Raw genomic sequence first — 12,169 nt, 5'->3', positions numbered from 1 at the left:
CCAAGACAATGTGAGGTGCAGCTTCCTCAGAACCCCTACCTTTGCTTCACAAATAGTGCAAACATGTCTCAGAATATGGATCTTAGCTAAAAGGCTGACCTGACTATCTTAACTACGTAGCTAAGCAGACATTTTAAGGATAAGACAACATAAATAAATGTAAGTATTTCTGTCTATCTACTTACCAAGTAGTTTTGATAATACATTTACAGGGTGAGCCATGGCTCTGCTTTTTGAAAAAAATCCCCCATTCATGATTGGAAAAGTGGTTGAGTAGCACTAAACACACATACTCACTCATACACACACACACACACACACACACACACACACAGAGGAATGAATGGGTTTTTAACATGGCAGCTAAAAAGATTATCACAAACTGTTCTGGGACCAATGCCCTGTTCACACCCCCTCAATTATCACCAATGTATCAGAGGCCATTTTCACCTGCTTCTGCAAAGCAGAGTAAGGCATCAACCCTCTCTCAACATAGCTGTTTCATTTGAGGTTTGGATTTGCTGGCTGGGGGGCCAGGGAACATAATCTCCTTCATATCTACTACTTTCCAACATTAAAGAACACCCGGAGACTGAGCTGCCCCCTTAGTTGAGGATGGGGGTGGGGCACAGGGAAGTGGCAGTTACTGATGCCTAGTTTTTCTCCCCAGGGTGGTGGCTCTTGAAGAAGCTGAGGACAGCCTGTGCACACAGCTTAATAAGAGTGTCACTTTCTGGCGGTTGTGGGGAGGGAGTGGGTACAGGGTGGGTGACAAGTGACATTTGTAGACGGTTCCTGGACGTGTGTGGGACTTCTTGCTCTATAATATGAAGAAACATAGCAGTAAAATAATGACTCCTTGAAAGACAAATGTGTGATCCCAGGGGAAACCTGGAAATTTCTGAGGCAGGAGATTCTTGGAAAAAAACTGGCTGGTAAATCATGTAAATCCTTGAAAGCATGGTCACTGCAGATTTGCAGTGGTAAATGGGACTACTTTTGCATTCTCATATACGGGATTAAAAAAGAAAATAATTGGGGAAAAAAGCACAGAATAGTAATATTTAAAAGCTACAAATTCTCTGAAATCCAGCTACCAAGAGACAAGCCTTATTAGCATCTTCCAAACAGTTCTATACAAATATGTACACACACACACATAAATATACGTGCAATACAGCTAGCTACACATTTTCACAAACTTGGGGCCTAATGTACATGCTGTTCTGCAACTGATTATCTTTCAGTCAATAATTAATTAGTCCTGACACGCTTTTCAGTGAATGGTGCTGGAAAACTGGATATTCATATGCAGAACAAAACTAGACTCCCCATCTCCCACCATATACAAAAATCAACTCAAAAGGGAATAAAGACTTAAATGTAAGACTCAAAACTATAAAACTGCTAGAAGAAAACAGGGAAAATCCTTCAGGACATTGGTCTGGGCAAAGATTTTATGGCTAAGACTTCAGAAGCAAAGGCAATAAAAGCAAAAGAAAGCAAATGGTTCTACATTAAACTAAAAAGCTCTGAAGAGCAAAGGAAACAACAGTAAAGAGACATAAAATGGGAAAAAAATTTGCGAACTATTCATCTGACAGGATGAATATATAAGGAACTCAACTCAAACAACAACAACAAAAAAAACCCTCAAAAACCAAAAAACAAGTAATCCCATTAAAAAGTAGGAAAAGGATCTAAACAGACATTCTCAAAAGAAGATACACAAATGGCCAACAAGCATTTTTTTTAAGTACTGAATATCACTAATTATCAGGGAAAACAAAAAGACAATGAAATGTCACCTTACCCCAGTCAAAATGGCCATGAACAAGACAAAAAATAAATGCCGGTGAGGATGCATAGAAAAGGGAATTCATACACATTGCTCATGAAAATGTAAATTAATACAGCCATGATAGAAAGCTGTATAGAGGTTTTTCAAAAAACTGAAAATAGAACTACTACATGATAGTAATCCATGCAATCTCACTACTTGGTATTTTATTCCAAGGAAAGAAAAATCAGTGTATCAAAGGAAGAATGCATCCCCATGTTTATTACAGCGCTATTCCATAATAGTCAAGATATAAAATCAACCTGTGTTCATTAACAGATGAATTAATTTTAAAATGTGGTATGTATACACAATGGAATACTATTCGGCCATTAAAACGTGAAATTCTGTTATTTGCAGCAACATGGATGTAACTGAAGATCATTTTGTTAAGTGAAATAAGCCAGGCACAGAAGGATAAATATTCCATGTCTTCATTCATATGTGGGAACTTAAAAGTTGGTCTCACGGAGGTAGAGTTGAAGGATACTCAGCTGAGGCTGGGAAGGGTGTTTCAGGGGGAGAGGGAGGAGACAGGTTTATTAATGAGAACAATCATACAATTAGATACAAGGAATAAGTTTTAGTGTTAGCTAGCACAGAGCGTGACTATAGTTAACAATAATTTATTGTATATTTCAAAATAGCTAGGAGAGAAGATCTGAAATACTCCTAACACAAAGAAATAATAAATGAGGTGATGGATATCCTGATGCCTCTGACTTGATCATTACACATTGTATACATGTATCAAAATATCACATGTACTCCATAAATATGTATAGTTATTATGCATCAATAAAAAATAATTACTTTTAAAAAACACAATTCGTCCTGGATGTGTTCTATGTCAATAAATATGCATCCATAACATTTTCAGCGTCTGTAGACTGTTCCCTAGTATGTACACGTAATTTGACTAGCTGCTTTGTTGTTGTTGTTTTTAACATAGTCTCTCTGTAGCATGCAGGCTGGTCTTGAGCTCATGGGCTTAAGCAATTGGCCTGCCTCAGCCTCCCAAGTTGCTGGGATTACAGATCCGGAAGCCACTGTGCTTAGCTGACTAGACACTTTTTATGAATAAAGCCACTAACAACTATTTTGTATATGTCTTTTTTTTTTTTTTTTTGGACATACGCCTTTATTTCTCTTGAAACGCACCTAAGAGAGGGATTGCTGGGGGCTACAAGCTATCAGTCTCCTATTGGTGGCCACTACAGTAATCCGTGCACTGCTAGAATATAAGCTGTGCAAGGGTAAGTACCTTTTCTGTTTGCCTCACAGATGAATTCCAAATGCCTATGTCTGCTCAGGCTGTCTTAACAAAATCCCATTGGCTGGGTGGTTTAAGCAAAAGAATTTATTTTTCACAGTTCTGGAGGCTACAAGTCTGAGATGAAGATGCCAGCAGGCTCAGGTTGTGGTGAGGGCTGTCTTCCTGGCTTGTTACCTTCTTGCAGTGTCCTCACATGACAGAGAGAACAAGCTCTGGGGTGTCTCTTCTTCCAAAGGCACTAATCCCATCATGAGGGCCCCACTCTCATGACCTTATCTGACCTAATTTCCTCCCAAAGGCCCCATCTCCAAACACCATCACTTTGGGAGTTAGGGCTTCAACATATGAATTTGAGGGGCACACAGACATTCAGCTCACATGTGTTTCTGATTAAAGGCATATTCTGTAATATATAATGTTGCTTCATGAACACTAAATTCAGGGCTAACACCACGATAACTCATGCCTAAATGAAGTTTATCTAACAGAATTTTCTCCGTCAGGTACATCACAGCCTTCTTGAACTATGATGTACCTAATCACAGGTACAGTGATGTCGGTTGACATCACTTCAGCACTATGCTTTAGAGCCATTTTGAGCGGTGAAATGACCAACAAAAAGCACAAAAATGTGGAAAACGTGGCACTAAATAGACCATGAAAAAGATACTTGTTTGCGGTATAAGAGGTGAAACAAGAAGGCGACAAATTACCTTGTTCAACTTCAGCTGGGAATAAGTATCGTCATAGCTTTTGCTGCTCTACTTGTTCATCAAGAATGACTGTGAAAAAGCTCTGAGTATTGATCTTGGAGTTATAAATAAATTTTAGTGAACAGGCAAATTCACAAATAATGAGATCAACTGAATTTTCATAGGATACCTTCTCAGAATTGGACTTGTTGAACAATAGAGTATATACACTTCAAATACTAATAGATTCTGTTATATATCCACCCCACTTCAGGAAGAGGTGTATTAATTTGCTTTACCAACAATGGTATACTAGTGTTTATTACCCACATTGTTGTCAACTCTAGACCAAACCTTTAATTTGTACATTCACAATGCCTAGCATGTTGCCTGGCATGTAGTTGGTGCTTAATCTATGATTGTTGATTTGTTAATTGATTGCTTAAAGAATGAATAAATGAATACTTCACTACAGGCTCTTTATTTTGCACGTGTAGCTGTAGATTTTCTAACTTTCTCTGTGTTTAATATTGACAGTAGTTTCTGGATTACTTCTCTGAGTATTTTCTACCCTGACCTTTAATGAGTCCAAAGAGCAGTGGAAAAGCAAAAATTCTGAAAAGGAAGGATGACTCAAGGGCCGAGATTTTTCTCCACAAAGGACAAGAACTACCAGCAGAAAGCACAAATACCTTTACAAAGCTGATAGGCAATTAATTCTTCGTTTCAGTAAATTATAAAGCATTTTTTAAACCACAGACAACTCTAATTAACACCAAAGAAGGTTAGGCGTGAACACAAATTTTTCGCTAACTTTAATGAATTAGTTGGGTTGCTGGAACGTTACTCAACACTGGAGAAATAAAGGACAGATACATGCTTCCCAGTCTGCTGAGCATGATAATGAGGTCTCCACCTCATTTGCAGGGAAAACGTTCTTCAGTGAGCATCTAGAACTGACTGAGATAATGAATCTATGCCCAGTTTTCTCCAATTTTATTAATAGATTATCTTACAGACCAGTGCAATTATAAATTAGCTATTCAACAGCACACAATGGAATTCATGAACAAATTTGGTTAAATGCTTTTCTTGATTGCACTGTGGGTATAACATGTTTAAAACAGGGATTTGATTCTTAATTTACACCATCAATTAATGTTTGCACACATTGTATTAATCAGTTCCCGTTACCAGGAAGAGTTCCAGTTGTTTATTGGTATGCCTGTATTAGCATTTGCTTAGCATCTCTGATTACTAATCTGACATCCCTAGGAAAAAAGGGGGAGAAAATATTTTTTAAATTTGCATTTTTTACATCCAAATACTATCTTATGTTTATGATGCAGTAAAGGTAAAAAGCAGGTTCAAAATAGTGTGAATTTATAATGCCAACTTTGTTCATCTAGAAAAGTCTAGAAGAATATATCATAAAATTTTGATCATGGTTATTTCCAGACAATAGGCTGCTTGGTGACTTATTTTCTTTTTGCTTTCCTGTAGTTTTGGATATTTTTCTCCAGTGAACACGTATTCTTTGAAGAATGTTATATAGAGCCTTATACATACACATACAAAGTATACTGAAAACATATAAAGCATTTTATGGTTGCTAGGAGTCCTGATATTCAATAAATCCTTGAGCAAATGGACTATAAAAAATCTATCCTACCCCAGAATGCAACTCTGTTTGCAACAAATACATTTAACTATATTTCAAATGTATACAATAACCTCACAGAAAAGGGTGGGGAGCTGACCTCAGCAACTTTAAAAAATGCTATTTTTACTGCAGACTGTAAGACTAAAGACAAAAAGAACTCACTGTAAACACCTTACCTTAGTTGGTAAATTTGTTTCTTCAGGGCTTCTGGTTAGCAATATATACTAGAGTTGAACAAATAAACACACCTTAGAGAAAGGAGTTACAAATATGCAAGAAGAGAAGGCTAGAATGTCCCCTATGCTGCTGAATTAGAGTAAGAGATACCAGTACAAACTTATGTTTAGTTTGATATCCGCATTTTAATATATTTTAGTATATATGCACGCAGGTAGCCAGATTCAGAAAAATATATAGATATGTGTGCATACATGTATTAGAATACACATATCTCCTTGCTCTGTCAGATGACAGGGCCTAGAAGTGATGACACCCAGCATCAGTAAACACAACTAGTGTCCAGATCTTGGTTTCTCAATTCTATGGCTCTTTGGGGCTGGGACAGAGAAAATGAGCTTAGGGATGTCAAAAGGACACAGGATCCAACCTGAAACACCTCCCAATGGCCAAAGCTTAGGACAATTTGAGCAAGAAAATTAAAAGTCATCATATAGGATTATAAACTAAAAAATTAAGCATCCCTGAGTATACAGCATTAAAAAATTGTGAATACATAATGAGGGGAGGAGGGGCATATCTTTTATGCAGAAGAATTCTAATTAATGTAGATACTATACTGCCCCCTCCAGAGATTGAAACACAATTCTCCTCCTCTTGAGTGTGGGCTGGACTTAGCAGTGACTTAGTTCCAATGAATATATTATGGAAAGGGAAAAATAATACCATTGCAGTGGGGAAACCTGACACACAGCACTTTGACCAAATGCTCAAGGTCAATGTCGACAGTGATAAGTTATGTTGATAGTATATACACACTGATACAAGGATGAGAAGGAACCTCACCTCCAGAACCCAGTTCCACAGTCTCATCATGAGAAAACTTGTCAGACAAGCCCAAATTGTGGGGCATTCTTTGAAACACCTGACCAGTATCCTTCAAAACCATCAATATTATGAAAATCAAGGAAAAGTTGGGAAATTGTGATGAATTGGAGGAAATGAAGGAGACAGGATAACACAATGCAAAACAGTATGCTAAAATGACTGTTGGAACAGTTTTTACATTTAACGAGAAATAGTAAAACCTGGTAAACTTGGAATAAGATGTAGCTGAGTGAAAAGTGTTGTACCAATGCTAAATTCTCAATTTTGATAAGTGTATCATAATTATATATGATGTTAACATTCAAAGAAACTGAGGGAACTTCTCTGTACTACTTTTACAAATTTTCTGTAAATGTAAAATTACTCCAAAATTTTAAATTTCAAATTTATTCTACCATTTTATAGAATAGGTATTCTAATGATTTCTGCTGTTCGAAGAAATGGCTTTTTAATAACTACTATCTCGGCCAGGCATGGTGGCTCACGTCTATAATCGTAGCACTGTAGGAGGCTGAGGTGGGCGGATCACTTGGGGTTAGGAGTTCGAGACTAGCCTGGCCAACATCGTGAAACCCCCATCTCTACTAAAAATACAGAAATTAGCTGGGTGTGGTGGCATGGGTCTGTAGTCCCAGCTACTTGGGAGGCTGAGGCAGGAGAATCGCTTGAACCTGGGAGGCAGAGGTTGCAGTGAGCCAAGATTGTGCCATTGCCCTCCAACCCGGGCAGCCGAGCAAGACTCCATCTCAAACAATAATAATAAATAAATAAATAACCACTATCTTGTGGTTCACTATTTGGCAGCAGTGTGGTTAGTGAAAATCACACTCCCTGGGTTTGCGCCCCAGCTTGGCCACTTATATTTTTTTTTTTTTTTTTTTTTTTTTTGAGACGGAGTCTCGCGCTGCTGTGTCACCGAGGCTGGAGTGCAGTGGCGCGATCTCGGCTGACTGCAAGCTCCGCCTCCCAGGTTCACGCCATTCTCCTGCCTCAGCCTCCGAGTAGCTGGGACTACAGGCGCCCGCCATCACGCCCGGCTAGTTTTTTGTATTTTTAGTAGAGACGGGGTTTCACCATGTTAGCCAGGATGGTCTCGATCTCCTGACCTCGTGATCCACCCGCCTCGGCCTCCCAAAGTGCTGGGATTACAGGCTTGAGCCACCGCGCCCGGCCTTGGCCACTTATTATGCATGTGACCTCAGGTAAGGCATTTAACATCTCAGTTCTTTAGTGTAGAATAATAATACATCATAGGAATGTTGTGAAGATTAAACAAGATAACACAAAGAAAGCATTTTTGTATTTGATAAATGTTAAATAATAGTAGTAGTAGAGATCTTCTTAAATGTCCCAGGAATAACCTAAAAACAAAAAAATCAGTTTTTCTCTGAAATTCTCCTGGTTATGAGTCAGAAAACGGGCCAAAAAATCAGATGGATAAAAGGAGATAAAATGAACCTAAGATTACTATGTCCTAGTGGACACCCAGAAGAAACTAAATTAAGTAAAGCAAAAATTCATTTGATCCTTTTCATCTTCACAATTTAAGCCAGTCTTTCACTTTAATGTTAAAGAAATTTCCTAAATTGCTTCATTTCTTCTATTTTTTGTTTTATGTTTTTGTGGGGTCAGAAGGTCACCTGTGAGATGCCTTGTCCAGGCAGATGCAAGAAATATCTGGGACTAATTATGAAAAACAATTATATGTTTCTAATATTCTTAGTATTGCAAAACTCTAGGGTGTTCCTGCAAGGCTAAATACCTAACCCTTGGATGCTTCACCTTTGCGCCTCATTAGTCACAATCATTAGTAAGCAGAGTTCAGGTTTCATTTTTTTTTAAACTATATAAGTAGGTGCCTGATTTTTTAAAAAAAACACTTCTGAAAACATCGGGCTTTTGTATCCCATTGGTAACAAAAGGAGGGAGGTTTTAAAGAATTCCCTTAATTTAAGATGCTGGTTGCAAATTTTAGGCTGCATCAGAATCGCCTGAAGGATTTGTTAAAACACATATTTTTTGGCTGTACTGCCAGAGTGTAAAACTCAGCAGGCCTGGGATGGAACCTGAGAATCACATATCTAAGAATTTCCCAGGTGATACTGATGCTGCCAGTCTGACCACACTTTGGGGCACCACTGATTTTGAAGAATTAATGTATTTTAGAACTTGTTTTACTTAATACGGGGAAAAGGTTTAAATTGGGAGATGAATCCAGTAACCTGGTGAACCCCAAGGGTACAATCACCTGTCATTATTCTCTCCTGTGCTCTGAGCAGCGACACAGCTTTTTATTTTACCCCAGAAACTTTCCATGCAGAAGGTGTTTGCTTACTTACTGAAGTAGAATAGGCTTCCTTAAATGTTTTCTTTGTAAACGGGACTGCCAAGGGGTGTGTCCCTAGTTCAGCGGTTCCCAAATTTTATTGTGCATGAGAATCACTTGGAGAGCTTATTTGAAAATCATATTTCTGGGCCCCACCCAAGAGACCTTGATCTATTCAATAATAATAGTAAGCATTTCTTAAATACATTTACTATGAGCCAGACGCTACTATATAACACTTTACATGTATGAATTCATTTAATCCTTACAAGAGCCCTACGTAGTAGCTACTGTTATTATTCCCATTTTACAGATGAGGAAACTGAAGCTTTGAATGGTTAATAACTAGTTAGCTAGTTATCAGCTAATCAGTAGTGGAACCTGGAGTACACCCAGGCAGTTGGCTCCAAAGCCTCTTACCCTTCATGACTCTACCGCCTCTTGTCTTAGATGAGGCTCCTTAATTTGAGCTCTCCAAACAGAGACCCTAAAACGATGACATGGATGTAAGCAGTTTATTAGAGCGACGGCCCCAGAAACACAAACAAAAAAGAGAGAAGTGAGGCAGGGAACGTGTGCATTAATGAGCAGGTTGTAGACTTGGGCAACTAGGGCTCAACCTTACTAGGGATCATCTGCGGAACCATCAAAAACAAGCCTTAGAATTGCCTGACTGAGGGAGACAGAGAAGTCGGGGTATTTATCCACCAACTCCTTTCCTTTATTAGTTGATGGTTGTCTTGCTAGGCATGAATTCCCTGGCACTTAAAATTTTCTCTGGAGCCAGGAAAAACCCTCAGGCAAAATAGAGAAGAGATTCATGTACAGAAACCATCTAGCTGCAGGCAAACTATGAGGTGAGTCATAGGGATGAAGGGGAAAACATCAGAAGGAATCTGCATTTTATTTTTAAATTTTTTTTAAAGATCAGGTTTCACTCTGTCACCCGGGCTAGAGTGCAATGGGGTGATCAGAGTTCACTGCAGCCTTGAAGTCTTGGACTCAAAAGATCCTCCTGACTTGGCCTCCCAAGTAACTGGGACTGCAGCTGTGTGCTGCTATGCCCAGCACATTTTTTTAAAATTATTTTTTGTAGAGACAGGTCCTCACCTTGTTGCCCAAGCTGGGCTTGAACTCCTGGCTTCAAGTTATCTTCCTGCCTGCCTTGGCCTCCCAAAGTGCTGGGATTACAGGCATGAGCCACCGTGTTCAACCAATATGCTGTTGTCAGGTGGTCCAGAAAATACACTTTGAGAAACACTGTTTTAATTTGAGGATGCCCTTGGGCTGTCCCATGTGATGGCTCAGGTCATAACAGAGTTCTAAATTATATAAAACGAGAGGCTGGGTGCGGAGGTGCATGCCTATAATCCCAGCACTTTGGGAGGCCAAGGCAGGGAAATCGCATGAGGCCAGGAGTTTGAGACCAGCCTGATCAACATGGTAAAACTCCATCTCTCCTGAAAATACAAAAATCTGATGGGCTTGGTGGCTCAGCTTGAACCTAGGAGGCGGAGGCTGCAGCAAGCTCAGATGGTGCCACTGCACTCAAGCCTGTGTGACAGAGCAAGTCCCTGTCTCAAAAAAAAAAAAAAGAAAAAGAAAAAAAAAAAAAGAAACTAGATGGTTTCCCCCTTCTTTTTTCATCCCTAGCCCCCAAAACTATACCCTAAGAAGTGAGCTGGCTGGGTGTGGTGGCTCACGCCTATAATTCCAACACTTTGGGAGGCCAAGGCGGGCGGAACACCTGAGGTCAGGAGTTTGAGACTAGCCTGGCCAACATGGCGAAATCCCATCTCTACTAAAAATACAAAAATAAGGCGGTTGTGGTAGTAGGCACCTGTAATCCCAGCTCCTCGGGAGGCTGAGGCATAAGAATCGCTTGAACCCAGGAGGCAGAGGTTGCAGTGAGCCAAGATCATGCCACTGCACTCCAGCCTGGAGGATAGAGTGAGACTCTGTCTCCAGAAAAAATCAGAAGGGAGCCAAACCAGACCAACGATTCTTTAAGGTCCTGGAGTTGAGTCCTGCCTTCTATCCGAGAGTGACACATCACACAACCATCTGGAGACAACTGGGTCGAAATGATTACAAGGTTCCCTTTCTCTAGATGGACAAGGAGAGGGGAGACGTTTCCGTGCCCATATTTTCATTTCTATCTAAATATCTCATTTCAAATCTGTTTAAAAATTCATAACTGATTCTCCTCCCATCCCCACCAAACCCCTCTCCCCCACTGATGAAATTGAACAGAAATCAGAATTCAAATTGTGGAGCAAATAGAGGATGAAGCTTAAGAGACTTCTAAAATAAATACACTATATTTAAGACCCTTGTCTCCCACGGCACTTACTAAGTCCTGGTGAAACAGCACAACACTAAGAGGCTGTTGAGAAAGAACAAGAACCAGAAATGTCAGAGCTGATAGGGGAGCCAAGGAAAGCTTCCAATTCAAGGACTGAAAACTCAGATACCTTCATAGGCAAGACATCTATGTGTCATGGCTGGTTGTAAAAATGTATGCAAAGTAATTGTGAAAATAGGGTGTGTGCAATAGAGAGTGGCAAGGCCTGTGGCAAACTAGAGAATGCGTACTCTAATCAATAATACTGGGCTTAAAACTTTGAGGTTCGTCTTTGTCTGAAGACTACTAATTTTTGAATATTCAATATAGGCCCCTTTCAGCTGAGAGGAAACTGTTTTCTGATGTCAGGCCTCATATTCAGCTGGTATGAGCCCATAAAGCCATACTTGTTCTGCATAGTCAGGGTTTAGCTACACCTGTTTTTAACTATTTGCCTATCACCTCTGAGTTCACACAATTAGCAGACCAAAGAACTGAAAATACACGTACTCTCTCTTCTGTCTTCTGCCCTTAAAAACTTACTTACATTTTACATTTATAATATGGAAAACTAAATGTACATAAAAAATTTTACGACAATAAAAAGTCATCCAGGCACTGGCTCATACCTATAACCTCAGCACTTTGGGAAGCCAAGGCAGGAGAATCGCTTGAGGCCAGGAGATTGAGACTAGCCTGGGTGAATAGTGAGACCCTGTCTCTACAAAAAATTAACATTAGCCAAGAAGGATGGTGCGTGCCTGTAGTTCTAGCTACTTGGGAGGCTGAGGTGGGAAGACTGCTTGAGCAAAGGAGTTCGAGGATGCATGATCATGCCACTGCACTCCAACTTGGTGGCAGCGCAAGACCCCATCTCTTAAAACATTAAAAAATAAATAGGTGCATAGATAAATGTATCAGTGTAAACTAAGATAATTTTCCAATGAAAGGGACCTGAGATTG

The sequence above is a fragment of the Theropithecus gelada genome, chromosome 2 (genome assembly GCF_003255815.1).
Source record: "Theropithecus gelada isolate Dixy chromosome 2, Tgel_1.0, whole genome shotgun sequence".
Classification (NCBI taxonomy): Eukaryota; Metazoa; Chordata; class Mammalia; order Primates; family Cercopithecidae; genus Theropithecus; species Theropithecus gelada.
The sequence above is the reverse complement of the archived record's forward strand: the minus strand, read 5'-3'. Positions refer to the sequence as shown.